This window comes from Salvelinus fontinalis, chromosome 1 (assembly GCF_029448725.1).
Source record: "Salvelinus fontinalis isolate EN_2023a chromosome 1, ASM2944872v1, whole genome shotgun sequence".
In the NCBI taxonomy this organism is placed as follows: domain Eukaryota; kingdom Metazoa; phylum Chordata; class Actinopteri; order Salmoniformes; family Salmonidae; genus Salvelinus; species Salvelinus fontinalis.
In genome coordinates, this window is record NC_074665.1 from 11,387,822 (window position 1) to 11,410,571 (window position 22,750).

Below are 22,750 nucleotides of genomic sequence, written 5' to 3' on the forward strand. Positions count from 1 at the left end.
CAGACTACTAAACAACTATTGATTTAGAACCACAGAGAGTTACCCGCAAGTCGCAAAGGAAACAGGAGCTGCCTCCACTATTCCAGCACCATGTCAACTTCAACATTTCAACATCATCTAATCACATATGTTTAGTCTAATACAGTGACAACTAAAATATAGCAAAAACTATTTAGTCCAATCAACGTAAGCTAAATATGATGTGGCTGTCCATGGTACTGATTTCTCTCTCTCTCTCTCTCTCTCTCTCTCTCTCTCTCTCTCTCTCTCTCTCTCTCTCTCTCTCTCTCTCTCTCTCTCTCTCTCTCTCTCTCTGTCTCTGTCTCTGTCTCTGTCTCTGTCTCTGTCTCTGTGTGTGCGTAAATAGAAAAAAAACCTGTTGACTCACCCTACTTATAGAGAAACGCCAATGCCATTCTCCTCTCTTTCATGTTGCCTAAACGTCTATCAATCTGTCATACAGTACACGCTATTAGTTGTTGTTGTCCAAGGCTACCTGGCTAAAATGCTTGCTTTCTAGCCTAACTTCCTTTCATGGGCACCAACGCGCCAGGCCAGCTGGTTAACATTAGCCTACTACATCTACCTACATATTGGACTTCCATCCTCTCAGGCCAGGGCCACACTCTATGAATTTATGGTTGGCACAGAATCAGAGTTATAATCATTGGCCAGTACAGAGAATTAAGTAGAACCACAAGTCCAAATCCTTATCTCCAACCATGGCTAATTTATGAAAGAGACTATTTTAGCTTGCTAGCTAGCTAGCTAGCCACCGGAGCACAACAAGACAACAAGATGTAACAATAAAAAAAAAATCTTGAAATTTTGCTTTTGATGTGATTGGTCTGAAGCCAAATCCAAACTGGCTTCTCTTGAAACTTAATTTTTTGGTGCCCCAGGACCTTTCACAGCTGCGCTCACTCAGTTAAGCTCAATGCTGATTGGCTATTGCTGTATATATTTTTTTATCAAGGGAGGCCAAATGCTTGTGGAGGGGTGCTGTTTCGTCTGCTCAGATGCTTTCTGCGGTGAGATACATTCAACCTCTTGCAAATTGAAGGAAATTTACGAGACACAGAGATACGAAACATACAATATTTGGTATGTTTTTTTCTTGGTACATTTTTGGGGTAAGCCTGGTTTCCCTTGGCATCCACGAATACACACCACTGGACTCATTACAGCATTAATGACAGCAATGTATGAAACCAGATTCATTACAGCATTAATGACAGTAATGTATGAAACCAGATTCATTACAGCATTAATGACAGTAATGTATGAAACCAGATTCATTACAGCATTAATGACAGTAATGTATGAAACCAGATTCATTACAGCATTAATGACAGTAATGTATGAAACCAGATTCATTACAGCATTAATGACAGTAATGTATGCGTCTGGCCTCTCTCTCTCTCTCTCTCTCGTCTTTCCTTCTCTCTGTCTTTCCTTCTCTCTCTCTGTCTTTCCTCCTCTCGCTGTCTTTCTTTCTCTCTTTACAGTCTCAATGCAACAGAATCATCCCCACCGGGAGTGTGTGAAAATACCCCAAACTATTTAGTCCAAGCATCGTAATCTAAATATGATGTGGCTGTCCATGTTGCTGATTTCTGTGAGTGTATGTGCGTGCGTGGTTTGAGTTTGTGTGTAGCCTACACAGTAAATTCCCTAGTGTTAAATTAACACTGAAAGTGTGGACATGTATAGATATTTTACATTGATGAATTAAAGCACGGCTTATCGTAATTCTTTATTTGCATATTTCCCAGAGTGCCTTGCATTCAAGTGAATTGTACAGTTACAACCCATGACTGAATTTGTTAGTGACAGAGACATGGTTGTTGCATTCATAAATCTGTGTCCTGTGTGAAGTGAGGTTATACATGAACATGTTATTCAAATGTAATTATTTAACACAACACTCTGTGTATTTCATAAGACCTTGTTTTAAGTGCTTACACAAACAAATACTTGGATGACCCAACCGCTGGGTTGCAGGTCAGTTATTTGAGTTGTTAAAAAAAAAAGAGCAAGGTTGGCTTGTTGATGTTGGATTATTGAGCTATGATCCAGTGGGTCAGATCAGAAGACTGGAGGCTTGGTTTAGTAGGGGCGTGGCTTTCAGGACGTTATTTTTGGCTACCGGTGAGCGTAAATGTCATTCTGGTTTATCTGTTCTGTTGAATTGCTATCACATGACACAGTCAAACGCTGACACCTGATGAAGTAAACAGAAGTACATGAAAAATTTTAGAAACTTATCCATGTTACAATGGATTAGTACCTACTTTATTGCAGTATGTAAATTAATTTGTATTGGAATATGTAATATGCAATAATATTAAAGGAAAATGTTACATTGCAGTGTACAAACTTAACATTCTCTCAGAGGTGGCCAAAAAATAAATGTTATGGCTTTGCCCCTAATAAACCACACCGCTTGGTCAACCCAGAATAAAAACCCAATTGATCGTTAAATTAACAGATGTTTGGGAAAACCAAGCTTCGTCGTCAACCTAGCCTCGTGAGGTGGGAAGTGCTGATGGCTCGAGTTTGAAGTGGAGGGAGTACAGAGCTTAGCATGTCTCTCAAGGAGGCTAAAAAGAGATTTCGGCTTGGAAAAGTTGAATATTTTCAGAAGGAGTCGGGTAATTGGCTAAGGGAGGAGGATTGGAGGTAAAGAGAGAAGAGGTTGAAAAGACTGAGGGAGGCAGAGAATGGATTTGAATCTGTTGAAGCTAGCAATAACAAGGGAGAGGGTATGTTGACGAAGATTGGTGTCAAGTTCAAACAGAGTGAGCCGGACACCTGTTTGAGTTCTGGAGATGAAATGGAAGGGGTAGAAGGTGTGGTGAGCAGCTCGGAGCCTGAGCCTTGCATTGATGGACATGGTTATGAGAAAGATGAGTTTGGTCCAGTGGGAGTGAGATTTTTGAAAAGGGTGTATCCACGCCTTTTGGCTGATCCATGGGTGGTTTGAGATTGGGTGGAAAATATGGTGGTTGCTGTTGAATCGGTGAAGGTAACACAAAGGGGACTTGTGATGTTTGTTTGTGTTTCTTCAGATCAGAGGGAGTGGGGGCTCTGTATCTTGCTTTGCACTTAGGTACAGGACACAGTGTAAGGGAGTGATTTCTGGGGTAGTGGTATAAGTGTGGAGGTGGAATAATTTAAGTTGAAGCTTCCTGGTGTTAGTGAAGCATGCCATTTGGTGCGATGCAGATCCAGTGGGGGGATTGTGGTGGAACAATTGCTGCTGCTCCAGTTTCAACTGTTCTGCCTGCGGCTATGGAACCCTGACCTGTTCACCGGACGTGCTACCTGTCCCAGACCTGCTGTTTTCAACTCTCTAGAGACCGCAGGAGCAGTAGAGATACTCTTAATGATCGGCTATGAAAAGCCAACTGACATTTACTCCTGAGGTGCTGACTTGCTGCACCCTCGACAACTACTGTGATTATTATTATTTGACCATGCTGGTAATTTATGAACATTTGAACATCTTGGCCATGTTCTGTTATAATCTCCACCCGGCACAGCCAGAAGAGGACAGGCCACCCCTCATAGCCTGGTTCCTCTCTAGGTTTCTTCCTAGGTTTTGGCCTTTCTAGGGAGTTTTTCCTAGCCACCGTGCTTCTACACCTGCATTGCTTGCTGTTTGGGGTTTTAGGCTCGGTTTCTGTACAGCACTTTGAGATATCAGCTGATGTAAGAAGGGCTATATAAATAAATGTGATTTGATTTGAACAGAGGTGACACACAGTCTGTTCTTTTAAACTTTGATTCATAGTCTTTACCTGACAAAGTAATGTTAGGATATATTATGAGTTATGCTGTTAGAGCCTTTGTGCCGAATACACTAGGTGTCACGTTTATGGGCAAGTTGCAGCAGTGTGTAGAAGGGAGATTTCAAGATGTGGGAAGTGTCCAAGAGGACATGGGACCGAGGAATATGTAGTTTCGTTGGAAAAAGTTGTGTGTGTCAACTGTAGGGGTTTCCATGTTGCTGGGGATCGGGAAGCGTCCGGTGCGGGAGAGGCAGGTTGAGGTGGCCAGGGTCAGAGTAGTGCAGAAGATGTTGTATGATGAGACAAGTATAAAGTATAGGAGGCTGGATCAAGGATGAGGAATTCTGAGAAGATCTCTGTGAATAGTAGATCTATGCCAGAACAGAGCGATAGGCCAATGAGTGATATACAGTGCCTTCGGAAAGTATTCAGACCCTTTGACCTTTTCCACATATTGTTAGTTTACAGCCTTATTCTAAAATGGATTAAATTGTTTATTTTCCTCATCAATCTACACACAATACCTCATGAAGACCTCAAGTCTTGAGTATAGGGTTAGTTGGTAAGGTAATTAGACATTTAAATGGTATTTTTCCTGTTTCCTCTTTTCTATCACATAGTGTAATGGATTCATACTGTAGTTCAGTTGGGGGCGGTAATGCAATATATTGGTTGCCGACCGACGTTAAACACGTGGTCAATGATGTCCGAAGCTTTGTTCTGTTGAACAACCACCTGATTGGTTTGGTAGAAGACAACACACCACGTGCTACGAGGTGTGGGACGTCGTCTATAATAATTTTGCTTTTCTAAATTATTTTGACCAGCAGGTGCCACTAGTGTACAACATCCTATTCAAGTCTCGAATTATGAACCTATTTTCAACACAATTGGCTGGAAATGCTCAATGCTTCAGGAAGCTTCGTTTCCCCATCACTAGTGTTAGCCAAGTCGCTAGCTTATCCAGCGTCAGTGATACATAGAGAAACCATCTACTATCTACAGAAACAACTGCAACCTTTTTGCAAGCAACATTGCTAAAACAAACTAAATGAAATGTACCTCATAATGTGTTAGCTGTAATGCTCATCACCTGTAGCCTAACTGTTAGCTGTAATGCTCATTTCCTGTAGCCTAACTGTTAGCTGTAATGCTCATCTCCTGTAGTCTAACTGTTAGCTGTAATGCTCATTTCCTGTAGCCTAACTGTTAGCTGTAATGCTCATTTCCTGTAGCCTAACTGTTAGCTGTAATGCTCATCTCCTGTAGCCTAACTGTTAGCTGTAATGCTCATCTCCTGTAGCCTAACTGTTAGCTGTAATGCTCATCTCCTGTAGCCTAACTGTTAGCTGTAATGCTCATCTCCTGTAGCCTAACTGTTAGCTGTAATGCTCATCTCCTGTAGCCTAACTGTTAGCTGTAATGCTCATTTCCCGTAGCCTATCTGTTAGCTGTAATGCTCATTTCCCGTAGCCTAACTGTTAGCTGTAATGCTCATTTCCCGTAGCCTATCTGTTAGCTGTAATGCTCATTTCCCGTAGCCTAACTGTTAGCTGTAATGCTCATCTCCAGTAGCCTAATTGTCATCTCCTTATTTCCATACTGTACCTAAATTATAAGGGTTGGATTTGCACTAAACAATTGTGTATGTCAGAATCTGATATATAGTTCACCTCATATACATTGTGTACATGGCATTTTTTTTTTACATTGACAACATAGAGCTCAACATGTAAACACTGTGTGAGTTGACCTCTTCTCTGCTTCAGATGACAGATGCCCATAAACCCAGTAATGCCATCGTAGGCCTATGGCTGCATTGGCGATGCATGTCATATGATAAGCTGCACAATGGATTGACATTGCTGATACACTGAGAGAGAGAGAGAGACAATCAAATAAAACAGATTGGAGATCATACAAATGTTCATTTTAGAATACAACACAGAAACACAGACACATTAGAGACAGATCCTCTGCCCCTCTTTTTTGCAGGGTTGTGATATGTTGACATTAGAATGACATTATTAATAATAGTTTAACAATTAAAAGAAGTTTAATAACTTCTCTAGGATAGGGGGCAGCATTTTCACTTTTGGATAAATAGCGTGCCCAATTTCAACTTCCTTCTACTCATCCCCAGAATATAAGATATGCATATTATTAGTAGATTTGGATAGAAAACACTATGAAGTTTCTAAAACTGTTTGAATCATGTCTGTGAGTATCACAGAATTTATGTAGCAGGCAAAACCCTGAGGACTAACCGTTCAGATTTTTTTGTTTTTGAGGTCACTGTCTGTTCAATGAGTTTTCATTGGGATACTAGATTTCTAATCAACCTGTTTGCAGTTCCTACCGCTTCCACTGGATGTCACCAGTCTTTGGAAATAGGTTGAGGTTATTCCTTTGTGCAATGAAGAAGAACGGCCATCTGGAATCAGTGTAACGTTATGTGTACTGTTTGAGAGTTGCGCAAGACTAGAAAAGCATCGTTAGTTTGTTGTCCTCCTGTATTGAAAACAGATAGACCCGTCTTCAATTTGATCGATTATTAACGTTTAAAAATACCTTAAGTTGTATTACAAAAGTAGGAAATGTTTTGGCAAAGTTTAGAGGTAATTTTTGAGATATTTTGTAGTGACGTTGTGCAAATTGGAAGCTGTTTTTTCTGGATCAAACGCACCAAATAAATGGACATTTTGGATATATATGGACGGAATTAATCGAACAAAAGGACCATTTGTGATGTTTATGGGACATATTGGATTGCCAACAAAAGAAGCTCGTCAAAGGTAAGGCATGATTTATATTTTATTTCTGCGTTTTGTGTTGCGCCTGCAGGGTTGAAATATGCTACACTCTCTTTGTTTACTGTTGTGCTATCATCAGATAATAGCATCTTATGCTTTCGCCGAAAAGCCTTTTTGAAATTTGACATGTTGGCTGGATTCACAACGAGTGTAGCTTGAATTTGGTATCTTACATGTGTGATTTAATGAAAGTTTGATTTTATATAATTTTTAAAATATTTGGCGCTCTACATTTTCCCTGGCTATTGGCCAAGTGGGACGCAAGCGTCCCGCCTATCCCAGAGAGGTTTTAAACACTTAAATTCAAAGAATCGACACAAAATCTAAGATTAAACATCTTAGTCTAAACTACAATAGATCATTGAGTTGTAACAAGTAGGCTATTATTGCTAGATGTTAAAGCATCATTTTCAGGTGAACAAAAAATAACCTATAGCATATAGGATATACCCTTAGTCTCTTGGGACATTGATTGGAACCTCTCTTCATCTGCAAACAAGTTTTCACTTTCTGAGGACAGAAAACAACACAAAGCAACAGGCTCCATTATTAAATTAGACGGCACTGAATATTAAGTCGCTATTATCTCTCTGCCCTCAAACTCTGCCCCCCCTCTAGAGAGCTGGAGAATCTTTTCATAATGTCCTCCCACAAAATCACCTGCAATATCCAGTAGGGTTAGTGCTATTCGGAATCCTTGGGACATCATTACCCTAAACCCTAACCATAACCTTAACCCCTACCCTTAAAGATAAAGTGTACCTAACCCTAAACTTAACCATTTTAAATGTCAACTTTAATGGGAGGTAAGGATGTCCCAAGGATCCCGGATCTATCCAGTAGCCTACACTCACCATTTACTGACAGCTGGAGCTGCAATTTAACCCTCTTCCATGGCTGTTATTTACAAATGCATTTGGAGACTTTGTTTTTAATTTAAAAGTACTACATCAAGAGACAGTAGCTAGCTAATACGAAGTTAGCTAGCTGATGACATGTAATTCACTTAGCTACACAGTGTGTAAAGTTAGTTAGCTAGCTAGCAGCTCAGTTGAGGTAGCCTACAAAGTGGCCTACTATAGCCAGCTAGCTAACAAATAATACATTGTGTTTTACAAAAACAAAATAATAGTCAACCTTCACTATTTATTGGACGTGGCAAAGCGCAGCCAGCCACCATGTGGACGAATGGAGCCAAAGCCAAACGTTTTTTTGTCACCAGAGCGGTTTAAGAGTTGCGACGTTTGATTTTACCAGCGTAATCCACTTTCAATAAATCGCAGACTTTCTGCCATGCTTAATAACTTGAAAACTAGAACTTGAAACTAGCATACTCAACAACTCTCTACAAAGTGTGACTTACACAGGTGGAAAACATTGACGCACATAACACACATCACCCCTTCTATGGGCGTGTGGGGGAGGGCTGTTGAAATGGAACATCCAACCAAACTCTTGCCACTGGGAGCCAGCGGGCCATTCAAACCGTTTTTGCAATACAGTACAGCATTCTCCAGAACTCCAAAGGAGATGTGACAACAACGTGATTTTGTAAATATGGCACTAGCGTAATCTGAACAACGCAACCTGTCACATTATGCAGTCAATGGTTAAATTAACCCATGTTAAGGTAATATGAACCTATTAGAATTGTGTTGACTTTCAAAGCATTGCATAATACCTAAAGAAGACCTACCAGAGGTATTTTTTAACACCTTCAACCTGTATACACAATAACTGCCAGGATTGGGTCGGTTGAAATGTCAGACTAACTTAAACATCTAAACTGGAACAACCATTTCAGCAACGGGTGCAATAAGTTCAAGTAACTTATTGGATCAGTTTAGAAAATGTATGTCATTTATATTTTAGAAGCATAACATTAATTAATCAATCAATGTACATGCAAAAATATAGATATTCAAACAAACATGCCTGCAATAGAGCATGCTGGGAAATATGCTAATGATGTCCGTGTTAATGATACAATATTCGCTCCGGATCTCACTTGGTGCGTTCCAGTGGTCATCAACCTTTTCTGAGTCAAGAACAAGATCAAAATGCAACCCGAGATCTACCGCTTCAGATATGTTTAAATCTTGACTTTAAACAAGTATTAAGCCTACGCAACCAATTAAAAACAGTTCTGTAGTGATGAGGTTTGTGCAGTAGGCTATAAGCTCAATACATTATAACTGTGTTAAATCAAATCAAATCAAAGTTTTGTCACGTGTGCCGAATACAACAGGTGTAGACCTTACAGTGAAATGCTTACTTACAGGCTCTAACCAATAGTGCAAAATGTTTTGAATTGCCCTGCCAATGTTGTTGTTCTCAGGCCATTTTGAAATTATATTTGTAAAAAAAAATGGTATATGATCACACTGGTAATAGACCATTTTTTAAAATTATTTGTGAGGCACAGCTGAGTGAGCATAATCATTAGCTTTTTTTTATTGGACTGATGGCCTGCATCTGATGGTCAGGGAGGGAGCAGCGGCGAGGCTGCCTCTCACCCAACTCACCGTCCCTCTGCTCTCCCTCCCTCCCGCCGCTGAGCAAAAGGGAAACAGTCTTCCAGCTGACTTAAGTCACACTGCGTTATTTCTGACTCATGCACCCATTGATGTTTTTATTTTAAATTGAACCTTTATTTAACTAGGCAAGTCAGTTAAGATCAAATTCTTAAATACAAAGACAGCCTACATTGTAGTACCAAAAAGGGTTCTGCTATGGTTACAACCCTTTTTGGGGCTTAATAGAACCTTTATGAAGAATGGTTCTCAATCAGAAAGGTTCATTGTAGATCATTTTGAAGATCCACACAGGGTTCTTTATTCTGGTCAGCCGTATTATATAATTAGATTTCCATAGGTGCAATTATTGTGTTAATTAACAAGAGGAATCAAGTGAGCTATCTCTGGAACAGCGGAGTGTCACTGAGTAGAGAATTGAGAACCAATGACCGATTTAAATCAACTGTTCTCAAGCGACACAAGGTCATACATGAGTCATTCAGATGACATGATCACCTGCCTTAGCCATCTATAACACAACACATTAGATAAACTGGATTGACACTCTCGCTCACGGTTGCACAAAAAGAGATGAGCGCTAACCATTATTAATGTGGATTCTACTGTTTTTGATTCTCAGAACAGCATATTGTTAGAATTAACTGAATTCCATCTGGTTATTGGGACAGACATGAATGCCATTTTGGACATGAGGGACAAATCTAATAAAACCAACTACATTCCACACGTTAATCCTCCCAGTCATTTACTGGCCAACAAGCGACGCAGTAATGATCAATTAGTTGATAGAGCGACTATTTCATCTGAAACAGGTGAATACCAGTGCCTTTAGAAAGGTACTTTTTCTACATTTTGTGGTGTTACAAAGTGGGATTAAAATTGATTTAATTGTATTTTTTATTTTAAAAATGTACCTACATAAAATACTTTAATGTCAAAGTGGGAAAACAATTCTAAGATCTGTAAAAAAATGTATTCAAAATAAAACACTAGATAAATATTACATAAGTGTTCATCCCCCTGAGTCAATACATGTTAGAATCACCTGTGGCAGTTATTACAGCTCTAACATGCTGACTACATTGCTCGCGACGCACAAAAGAAATTTAAACAAACATGCTATTCAATTTTTGCACCCACACTGCTCACACGCACCAACGAGCGTCTGCGTTGCCAAGCGCTAAAATAGAAGTCAGTTCTATTTGTGACGCTGAACGCGGTGCAAGTCCTGCCTCTCCCATCTCCTCATTGGTTTATAGAAGCAGATACCCACGTGCCATCTCCTCATTGGTTATACCCACATGGGCGATTGAAAGACAACTGAGTTCGTCGGTCATCGTGCTAATACTATGAAAGTTTAGATGCCAATCGCCATATAAAGTCCAAAGAAGAAAAAGCCTGGGAGGAGGTTAGATGACTAGAAATGAGCTAGCTAAATTGCCATACTGTTTAAGGCTTTTCGACCTGTCCCCAAATCAATAAAATTGGTTCAGAGTTTGTTTTGACATTTTAACCTGCGTGTCGTGATCGTGCTTGGTGTGGGGGGACAAAATTAATTTGCGCACAATGGTGCACGTTGGTGCACACGCAGCCAGTTTGGGTTCAGTGTAAACCTCTAAGAGATTTCCACACCTGGATTATGCAACGTTTGCCCATTATTCTTTTTGAAATTCTTCAAGCTCTGTCAAATTGGCTGTTGATCATTGCTAGACAATCGTTTTCAGCCATAGATTTTCAAGCAGATTTATGTAAAAACTGTAACTCAGGAACAATCACTGTCTTCTTGGTAAACAACTCCAGTGTAGATTTGGTCTTGTATTTTAGGTTTTTGTCCTGCTGAAAGGTGAATTCATCTTCCAGTGTCTGGTGAAAAACAGACAGAACTAAGTTTTCCTTTAGGATTTTGCCTGTGCTTAGCTCCATTCCATTAATTTTTTATTCTGAAAAAACTCCCCAGTCCTTAAAGGTCATGACCTGTCTAGGTAGGTCTTCTGCCAGCATGTAACAAAAGGGGGAGGAAGGTTCATTCAAAACTGTCTAGACAACATGTCTGTCAGTGCTGCTGTGAGCTGCATCACAAGAGACATGCGAACCGGGATATGTATAATAAAAATGTATATATATCATATTGATGTAATTTCAATGTTGTCTGAGTTGCTTTGTTTATCACCAAATTAGCTTGAGATGATTTTACTGCAACCCTGCTCACTGCATTCAAGTTGCTTGACACAGGACTAATATGTAAATATATACTGAACGTTTCAAAGAGTTGCCAGTCAAATTGAGCTCATGAATATAAGCTCCCCCACACACTCAGCCTGTCTTTTCAAACTTCCTGGTAGTTAGCCATGAGAGAAAAAGTATGTTTTAGAATGACTGTTCAGTACTTCTAACAGTAACATACCCATAACATGATGCAGCCGCCACTATGCTTTAAAATATTGAGTGGTACTAAGCAGTGGTGTAAAGTAAAAATACTTCAAATTACTACTTCAGTTGTTTTTTTTGGGTATCTGTACTTTACTTTACTATTTATATTTTTGACAACTTTTACTTTTACTTCACTACATTCCTAAAGAAGATTATGTACTATTTATGTACTATTTATTATATACATTTTATTCTATACATTTTCCCTGACTCCCAAAAGTACTGATTACATGTTGTATGCTTAGCAGTACATGAAAATGGTCTAATTCACACACTTATCAAGAGAACATCCCTGGTCAAAATGTTGCCATCTGGTTTGCTTAATATAAGGAATTTGAAATGATACTTAAGTATATTTTAGCAATTAGGAGTAGGATTTTACTCAGTGACTTCCACTTGAGTCATTTTATGTTAATTAAGGTATCTTTTGCTCAAGTATGACATTGGGGAACTTCTTCCACCAGTGGTACTAAGCTGCTTTGCCACATTATTCTAGTGTCTTGTTGCAAACAGGATGCATGTTTTGGAATATATGTATTCTGTACAGGCTTCCTTATTTTCACTGTGTCAATTAGGTTAGTATTGTGGAGAAACTACAATGTTGTTGATCCATCCACGGTTTTCTCTATCACAGCCAATAAACTCTCTAACTGTTTTAAAGTCACCATTGGCCTCATGGTGACATCCCTGAGTGATTTCCTTCTTCTCCAGCAACTGAGTTAAGAAGGACACCTGTATTTTCTGTAGTGACTGGGTGTATTGATACACCATCCGAAGTGTAATTAATAACTTCACCATGCTCAAAATATTCATTTTCTACCAATAGGTACCCTTCTTGGCGAGTCATTGGAAAACCTCCCTGGTCTTTGTGGTTGTATCTGTGTTTGAAATTCACTGCTTGACTGAGGGACCTAACAGATAATTATATGTGTGGGGTACGGAGATACGGTAGTCATTCAAAAATCAGGTTAAACACAATTATTGCAGTCCAAGCAACTTATTAGGTCACATTTTTATTGCTGAATTGCCATAACAAAGGGGTGGAATACTTATTGACTCAAGACATTTCAGCTTTTCATTTTCAATGAATTTGTAAAACTTTCGGGCCCCCAAAAAAATCTCAATTCAATACATTTTTATTCAGGCTGTAACGCAATAAAATGTGGGGTGTAAATACTTTCTGAAGGCGCTGTACTATCAGAACCCAAATGAATCAATCAAAGATTCTTCCGCTCTATAAAGAACTGTACACCTCCGATTGTAAATCCACACCAAGCCAGACTAAGTCCTTTCTAAAATCATTAAGAACCCGTCTTCTCTCAACAGAGGAAGCCACCTCGCTGGAAGCCCAAATATCTCTGAATTAACTTAAAAGCGCATTGGATAGCATTAATTAAGGCAAATCGCCTCAATGGGAGGGTATTCCCCCAGAGGTCTAATTAAACATCTGGAATCAATTAGCTCCACTATTACTCAAAATGATTAAAACAGCCATTCACAAAGATTCATTTGGGAGAAATGTGAATACAGCACTAATTTCCATAAGCATGCCACCCAGTGTTCTCACTATCTTTGATAAACACAGATATTGAACTGTTTTTCCAAGATGTTGTCTTCCCTTCTTGAGACTTACTTACCCTAATTGGTCCGCACGGACCATAGCGGGTAAAATTTTTATCCCCGGATAACCTTCGTGGACTATTACATATCTTAGATGCTTCATCAGAAACAACAGGTCCTTGGGCTGTAATATCTCTCAATGCAGAAAAAGCTTTTGATAGACTAGATTGGGCATATCTCTGGTCTGTCTTGGAACATATGGGAATTGGCTCCAATTTCATTAATATGATTGAAATGCTGCATGCCAATCCCCCAGCCATAGTTATAACAAGCAAAACCTGCTCTGTTCAGAATCACTAGAAGCAGCAGACAAGGCGATCCAATTTCCCTTTTGCTATTTTTATTCTCCATGGAACCCTGGCCCGGGCAATTTGTGTATCGAAGGAGATAACACCAATTTCCCTCAAATCTACTGACCACTTCATCTCATTGTACGCAGACAATATTGCTTTAAGCAACAGAATTATTGTCAAAAATAATATATTGCCACGGCTGAATTTCTGTAGGGAAACATGCTTAAGATTGCTCCCACTTCTGGCTATTGAAACAAAATATATACGGCAAGGTAAGCGATCCCAGATAAAATTACCAAACTTAGAAAGAGGTAAAGACATAGGAGGACAATCCGTACCAAACTTTAAATTGTATGTCCAGGCACTAGCATTTTGTAGTGACGTTTGATACTGGAGCTCCGAGGCATGTGTCTAAATCACTAAGCAGTTAGCTTTGAAGCAGTGTGCCGATACCTGTATCACTTCATCAGAAGCATGTGATCAATGACGTCCAATGCTTCGTTTCGTCTAACAATCACCAGAATGGTTTGGTAAAAGATAAAAAAGGCTAGCCCGTGGACACACTACAGCGTGTGGGACGTCATCTATAATAATTTGTCTGCTTTAAATTATTTTGACCAGCTGGTGCCCCTAGTGTACTCTGTGATGTTCAAAGCCTTGAGTAATGAACCTATGTTCATGACAATTGGCTGGAAATCCTCAATGCTTCAGGAAGCTTTGTTTCCTTATCACTAGCATTTTGCCCCATCCTTAATTGGTTTAGACATGATTCTTCCGCCGCCTGGCTGAGTATAGAGAGAAATATGGCGTATCCTATTGCCATGGAAGAGGTGTTCACTGATGTATCCCATAAACAATATAAGCTTTGGTCCTATTATTGCTCACACATTTTCGAATTGGGGCCAAAAAAGAATAACTGGAAATCAAAGTGGCCCATACTCTGAAGGGCGGTCTTTTGCATCTCCCTAATGGTCCAAATGTGGAATCCATACCCTTGCCGATATCATGAACAGTAATGGTTTGAGAACATTCCAAGATATATACACATTACCGGGCAACATTTTTTTAGGTCAGCTATGCTAGCCTATGGAGTCCCTTGGGAAACCCAACTACCGAACCATCCAAATGTGGGATTTATTAATAAATTAGCTGGGCTCCTGAAAGGAATGATCTCTATATTATTAACTCAGCAAAAAAAGAAATGTCCTCTCACTGTCAGCTGCATTTATTTTCAGCAAACTTAACATGTGTAAATGTTTGTATGAACATAAGATTCAACAACTGAGACATAAACTGAGTTACAAAGTTACACAGACATGTGACTAACAAAAATTGAATAATGTGTCCCTGAACAAAGGAGGGGTCAAAAAAGTAACAGTCAGTATCTGGTGTGGCCACCAGCTGCATTAAGTACTGCAGTGCATCTCCTCCTCATGGACTGCACCAGATTTGCCAGTTCTTGCTGTGAGATGTTACCCCACTCTTCCACCAAGGCACCTGCAAGTTCCGGGACATATCTGGGGGGAATGGCCCTAGCCCTCCGATCCAACAGGTCCCAGACGTGCTCAATGGGATTGAGATCCGGGCTCCTCGCTGGCCATGGCAGAACGCTGACATTCCTGTCTTGCAGGAAATCACGCACATAACGAGCAGTATGGCTGGTGGCATTGTCATGCTGGAGGGTCATGTCAAGATGAGCCTGCAGGAAGGTTACCACATGAGGGAGGAGGATGTCTTCCCTGTAACGCACAGCGTTGAGATTGCCTGCAATGACAACAAGCTCAGTCTGATGATGCTGGGACACACCGCCCCAGAACATGACGGACCCTCCACCTCCAAATCGATCCCGCTCCGGAGTACAGGGCTCGGTGGAACACTCATTCCTTCGACAATAAACACAAATCCGACTATCACCCCTGGTGAGACAAAATCGCGACTTGTCGGTGAAGAGCACTTTTTGCCAGTCCTGTCTGGTCAAGCGACAGTGGGTTTGTGCCCATAGGCAACGTTGTTGCCGGTGAAGTCTGGTGAGGACCTGCCTTACAACAAGCCTACAAGCCCTTAGTCCAGCCTCTCTCAGGCTATTGCGGACAGTCTGAGCACTAATGGAGGGATTGTGCGTTCCTGGTGTAACTCGGGCAGTTGCTGTTGCCATCCCGTACCTGTCCTCCAGGTGTGATGTTCAGATGTACCGATCCTGTGTAGGTGTTGTAACACGTGGTCTGCCACTGCGAGGATGATCAACTGTCCGTCTTGTCTCCCTGCAGTGCTGTCTTAGGCGTCTCACATTACGGACATTGCAATTTATTGCCTGGCCACATCTGCAGTCCTCATGCCTCCTTGCAGCATGCCTAAGGCATGTTCACGCAGATGAGCAGGGTGTCACGATCGTCGTCTTCCTCATCTGAGGAGGAGTAGTAAGAAGGATCGGAGGACCAAAATGCAGCGTGATGATTATCAATTTTAATTAGAAAACTTGAAAACAAAGAACAAAACAATAAACGGACAAACGAACGAAAACGCAACAGTCCCATATGGTGACATACAAAAAAGACACAGAAACAGGAACAATCACCCACAACCCACAATACAAAACAGGCTACCTAAATATGGTTCCCAATCAGAGACAACGACTAACACCTGCCTCTGATTGAGAACCATATCAGGCCAAACCCATAGAAATAGACAAACTAGACATACAACATAGAATGCACACTCAGATCACACCCTGACCAAACAAAACATAGAAACATACAAAGCAAACTATGGTCAGGGTGTGACACAGGGACTCTGGGCATCTTTCTTTTGGTGTTTTTCAGAGTCAGTGGAAAGTTCTCTTTAGTGTCCTAAGGTTTCATAACTGTGACATGAATTGCCTACCGTCTGTAAGCTGTTAGTGTCTTAACGACCGTTCCACAGGTGCATGTTCATTAATTGTTTATGGTTGATTGAAAAAGCATGGGAAACAGTGTTTAAACCCTTTACAATGGAGATTTGTGAAGTTATTTGGATTTTTACGAATTATCTTTGAAAGACAGGGTCCTGAAAAAGGGACGTTTCTTTTTTTGCTGAGTTTATAAACAGCTTTTGAAAGCTCATATTCTGAGCTAGCCATTAAAAAAGTATGGTCCACAGATCTAATTCAATCTGAAAAACTCTAACTGGAACAGAATATGGAAAAATATTACTTTGGCATCCCATAACCCGAACCATGAAGGCGGAGGCCTTTTTTATTTTATTTTCCTGGTTATACTGAATTTATTATTACTTAAACTCAGTATGCATTTCTTACTTTTGTTTTTCATTTGACTGGCAGTCCATGGGTACATTTTATATGAACTGAATATATTTATTGAAAACTAATAAAAGGGTTCTCTATGTGTCACGTTCCTGACCTATTTATGTTAGTTGTTATGTGTGTTAGTTGGTCAGGACGTGAGGTTGGGTGGGCATTCTATGTTTTCTGTTTCTGTGTTGGTTTTGGGTTACCTGGTATGGCTCTTAATTAGAGGCAGGTGTTTGGCGTTCCTCTAATTAAGAGTCATATTTAGGTAGGCGTTGTCACAGTGTTCGTTGTGGGTGATTGTCTCCTGTGTTTGTGTATGTCGTTGCGCCACACGGGACTGGTTTCGGTTTGTTTCGTTTCGATGTAGTCTGTTTCCTGTCCGTGAGTTTTACGTTTCAGTTAAGTAAGTTCATGTTCAGGTTTTGTCGTCTACGTCGTTTTCTTGTTTTTGTAGTTTTGAAAGTGTTTTGTTTTGTTTCGTGTTGCCGTCGTATTTATAATAAAGATGGCTTATTTCCCTGAAGCTGCGTTTTGGTCTGAAGATCCTTCTCTCCTCACCTCATCCGAGGATGAGGAGAGCGACAGCCGTTACAGAATCACCCACCACGCTAAGACCAAGCGGCAAGGGAAAAATAAACGGAGTAAGGGACAGGAGAAAAACAAGGATTTCTGGACATGGGAGCAGATAATGAATGGAGAAGGTCCCTGGGCTAAGGCAGGAGAAAATCGCCGTTCTCAGGAAGAGAGGGAGGCAGCTAAAGCCCAGGAGCGGTGGTTTGAGGAGGCAGCAAGGAGACGTGGCTGGAAGCCCGAAAAGCCATGGGAGCAGCTGGAGGCACTGGGGAGTGCAGAGGCTACCGGAGAGAGGAACCGGAGCTATGAGGGAACGCGTCTGGCACGGAAGCCCGAAAAGCCCGTAAGTAATTCCCAAAAATTTCTTGGGGGGGGGCTAGGAGGTAGTGGGCCAAGGGCAGGTAGGAGACCTGCGCCCACTTCCCAGGCTTACCGTGGAGAGCGGGAGTACGGGCAGGCGCCGTGTTACGCAGTAGAGCGCACGGTGTCTCCTGTACGAGTGCATAGCCCAGTGCGGGTTATTCCACCTCCCCGCACTGGGAGGGCTAGATTGGGTATTGAGCCAGGTGTCATGAGGCCGGCTCAACGCGTCTGGTCTCCAGTGCGTCTCCTCGGGCCGGCATACATGGCACCTGCCTTACGCATGGTTTCCCCGGTTCGCCTACATAGGCCGGTGCGGGTTATTCCACCTCCCCGCACTGGTCGGGCAACCGGGAGCATGCAACCAGGTAAGGTTGGGCAGGCTCAATGCTCAAGAGTGCCAGTACGTCTCCACGGTCCGGTATTTCCGGCACCACCTCCCCGCCCCAGCCTAGTACCTACAGTGTCTACACTACGCACTAGGCTACCAGTGCGTATCCTGAGCCCTGTTCCTCCTCCACGCACTCTCCCTGTAGTGCGTGTATCTAGCCCGGTGCCTCCAGTTCCGGCCCCACGCACTAAGCTACCAGTGCGTCTTCAGAGCCCTGTACAAACTGTATCTTCTCCCCCTACTAATCCTGATGTGCTTGTCCTCAGCCCGGCGTCACCAGTGCCGGTACCACGCATCAGTTATAGAGTGGGCTTTGAGAATACAGTGTGCCCTGTCCCTGCTCCCCGCACTAGTAGGAAGGTGCTTATCCTTAGCCCGGTGCCTCCAGTTCCGGCATCACGCACCAGGTCTACAGTGCACCGTATCCGGCCAGAGCCATCCGTCTCCCCAGCGCCATCTGAGCCATCCGTCTCCCCAGCGCCATCTGAGCCATCCGTCTCCCCAGCGCCATCTGAGCCATCCGTCTCCCCAGCGCCGTCTGAGCCATCCGTCTGCCAGGAGCCTGCAAAGCCGCCCGTCTGCCATGAGCCTGCAAAGCCGCCCGTCTGCCATGAGCCTACAGAGCCGTCAGCCAGACAGGAGCCGCTAGAGCCGTCAGCCAGACAGGAGCCGCTAGAGCCGTCAGCCAGACAGGATCTGCCAGAGCCGCCAACCAGACAGGATCTGCCAGAGCCGCCAACCAGACAGGATCTGCCAGAGCCGCCAACCAGACAGGATCTGCCAGAGCCGCCAACCAGACAGGATCTGCCAGAGCCGCCAACCAGACAGGATCTGCCAGAGCCGCCAGAGAGCCATGAGCAGCCAGAGCCGTCAGAGAGCCATGAGCAGCCAGAGCCGTCAGAGAGCCATGAGCAGCCAGAGCCGTCAGAGAGCCATGAGCAGCCAGAGCCGTCAGAGAGCCATGAGCAGCCAGAGCCGTCAGAGCGCCATGAGCAGCCAGAGCCGTCAGAGCGCCATGAGCAGCCAGAGCCGTCAGAGCGCCATGAGCGTCGAGAGCCGTCAGCCTGCCATGAGCGTCGAGAGCCGTCAGCCTGCCATGAGCGTCGAGAGCCGTCAGCCTGCCATGAGCGTCGAGAGCCGTCAGCCTGCCATGAGCGTCGAGAGCCGTCAGCCTGCCATGAGCGTCGAGAGCCGTCAGCCAGCCATGAGCGTCGAGATTCGTCAGTCAGCCATGAGCTGCCCTTCAGCCTGAAAAGGCTAGATACCCAGAACTGCCCATCAGTCCAGAGCTGTCTCTCTGTCCGGAGCTGCCTTTCAGTCCGGAGTTGCCCCTCTATCCTGATCTCCCTCTCTATCTTCATCTACCTCTATATTCTTATCTATCCCTCTGTCTTGATTTATCTCTCTGTCCCGGTGTTGTCCTTATTAGGTATGTTATTAAGAGGATTTTGTGGGGGAAAAAAGAGGGTGGACATTCTTGGAGGGAGGAAGCTAGGATGGATTATGGTGGGGTGGGAACCGCGCCCGGAGCCTGAGCCACCACCGTGGTTAGATGCCCACCCAGACCCTCCCCTAGACTTTGTGCTGGTGCGTCCGGAGTTCGCACCTTGTGGGGGGGGTAATGTCACGTTCCTGACCTATTTATGTTAGTTGTTATGTGTGTTAGTTGGTCAGGACGTGAGGTTGGGTGGGCATTCTATGTTTTCTGTTTCTGTGTTGGTTTTGGGTTACCTGGTATGGCTCTTAATTAGAGGCAGGTGTTTGGCGTTCCTCTAATTAAGAGTCATATTTAGGTAGGCGTTGTCACAGTGTTCGTTGTGGGTGATTGTCTCCTGTGTTTGTGTATGTCGTTGCGCCACACGGGACTGGTTTCGGTTTGTTTCGTTTCGATGTAGTCTGTTTCCTGTCCGTGAGTTTTACGTTTCAGTTAAGTAAGTTCATGTTCAGGTTTTGTCGTCTACGTCGTTTTCTTGTTTTTGTAGTTTTGAAAGTGTTTTGTTTTGTTTCGTGTTGCCGTCGTATTTATAATAAAGATGGCTTATTTCCCTGAAGCTGCGTTTTGGTCTGAAGATCCTTCTCTCCTCACCTCATCCGAGGATGAGGAGAGCGACAGCCGTTACACTATGGTTACAACCCTTATTGGGGATTTATAGAAAATCTTATGGTTCTTTATAGAACCTTTATGGAAAATGGTTCTATAATGACATTTTTTCAATCTGAAAGGTATCACATTTCAGGTAAAACCCAGATGCAGAAGTATCTGTCGAAGTAACAAAAGTTTAATAATAATACAGGGGCAGGCAAAACAATAGGTCAAGGGCAGGCAGAGGTCAGTAATCCAGATAGGGTTCAAAAGGTCCAGAATGGCAGGCAGGCTCAGGGTCAGGGCAGGAAGAAAGGTCAAAACTAGAAAACAGGAACTAGGACAGCCAGTATTAAGTTGGTAAAACCGCTGGTAGGTTTCACGAAACAAAACGAGCTGGCAACAGACAAACAGAGAACACAGGTATAAATACACTGGGGATAATGGGAAAGATTGGCGACGCCTGGAGCGGGGTAGAGACAAGCACAAAGACAGGTGAAACAGATCAGGGTGTGACAAAAGGTTCTTTGTAGATCATTTTGAAGAACTATATAAGGTTCTTTATTCTGGTCAGCCATATCATATTGTTAAAATTCCATAGATGTTATTGTGTTAAAAGTGAGCTACCTCTGGAACAGCTGGGGGACCCTGAGAAGAAAATTGGAAACCACTGACTGATTTAGTGAAAAGTTCTCAAGTGTCACAAAGCCATACATGAGTCTTTCACAAGACACCGTCACTGGCCATAGTCATATTTAACATGTAACGACGTAACACAACTTTTTTTATGTGAGTACTACTTTTCCACTTGATACACACACAAAAATGAGTGTTCCTGAATGGTTCTTTGGGAAGGGTGATGGTTCTTTGTAGGTGGAACCATACTGACTCAAAGAGCCCTTCAATGGTACTTTGCAGTTCAAAAAAGGTTTATTTCCTCTTTAAGTAATAATTAAAATGTAGGGCCGACGGCTCATTCGAATATTTTGGGGAGTGGTTTATACATAGCTCTTTTGTGCACCGGTGAGAGAGAGTGTCATTACAGTTTCTCTAATCTGGTGTTATGGCATAACATGCTGTGTTATAATCCCTTTCTGTTCCAGAGCTGGCATACCTGATTCAACTTGCTAATAAAATATATTTTTTTAAACTATGGAATTTAAATGATATAGTATGTTTATTAAACCAGAATGAAAAAAACTATTCATGGTTCTGTAAGTAACCTTTGATATTGAGAACAGTTTGTCATAGAACAGTTCTGCATAGAACCCTAAAAAAACATTTCTATATAGCCCCAAAGGCTTGTAACCATAGCAGAACCCTTTTTTGGTGCTATATATAACCTTTTTAATGGTTCTTTATAGAACCTTAGGAAATGGTCCTTTATAGCACCATACAGGTTCCATTTAGAACCTTATGAGCATGGTACTTTATAGAACCTTCAAAAAAGGTTCCGTATAGCACCAAAAATAGTTGCGCTATGGTTACTATATAGAACCATTAGTTACTATATAGAACCATTAGTTACTATATAGAACCATTCGTTACTATATAGAACCATTCGTTACTATATAGAACCATTAGTTACTCTATAGAACCATTAGTTACTCTATAGAACCATTAGTTACTCTATAGAACCATTAGTTACTCTATAGAACCATTAGTTACTATATAGAACCATTCGTTACTCTATAGAACCATTAGTTATTATATAGAACCATTAGTTACTATATAGAACCGTTAGTTACTCTATAGAACCATTAGTTACGCTATAGAACCATTAGTTACTCTAAAGAACCATTAGTTACTATTTAGAACCGTTAGTTACTATATAGAACCATTAGTTACTATATAGAACCATTAGTTACTATATAGAACCATTAGTTACTATATAGAACCATTAGTTACTATATAGAACCATTAGTTACTCTATAGAACCATTAGTTACTCTATAGAACCATTAGTTACTCTATAGAACCATTAGTTACTCTATAGAACCATTAGTTACTCTATAGAACCATTAGTTACTATATAGAACCATTAGTTACTCTATAGAACCATTAGTTACTCTATAGAACCATTAGTTACTCTATAGAACCATTAGTTACTATATAGAACCATTAGTTACTATATAGAACCATTAGTTACTATATAGAACCATTAGTTACTCTATAGAACCATTAGTTACTCTATAGAACCATTAGTTACTCTATAGAACCATTAGTTACTCTATAGAACCATTAGTTACTCTATAGAACCATTCGTTACTCTATAGAACCATTAGTTACTATATAGAACCGTTAGTTACTCTATAGAACCATTAGTTACGCTATAGAACCATTAGTTACTCTAAAGAACCATTAGTTACTATTTAGAACCATTAGTTACTATTTAGAACCATTAGTTACTATATAGAACCATTAGTTACTATATAGAACCATTAGTTACTATATAGAACCATTAGTTACTATATAGAACCATTAGTTACTATATAGAACCATTAGTTACTATATAGAACCATTAGTTACTATATAGAACCATTAGTTACTATATAGAACCATTAGTGTGTT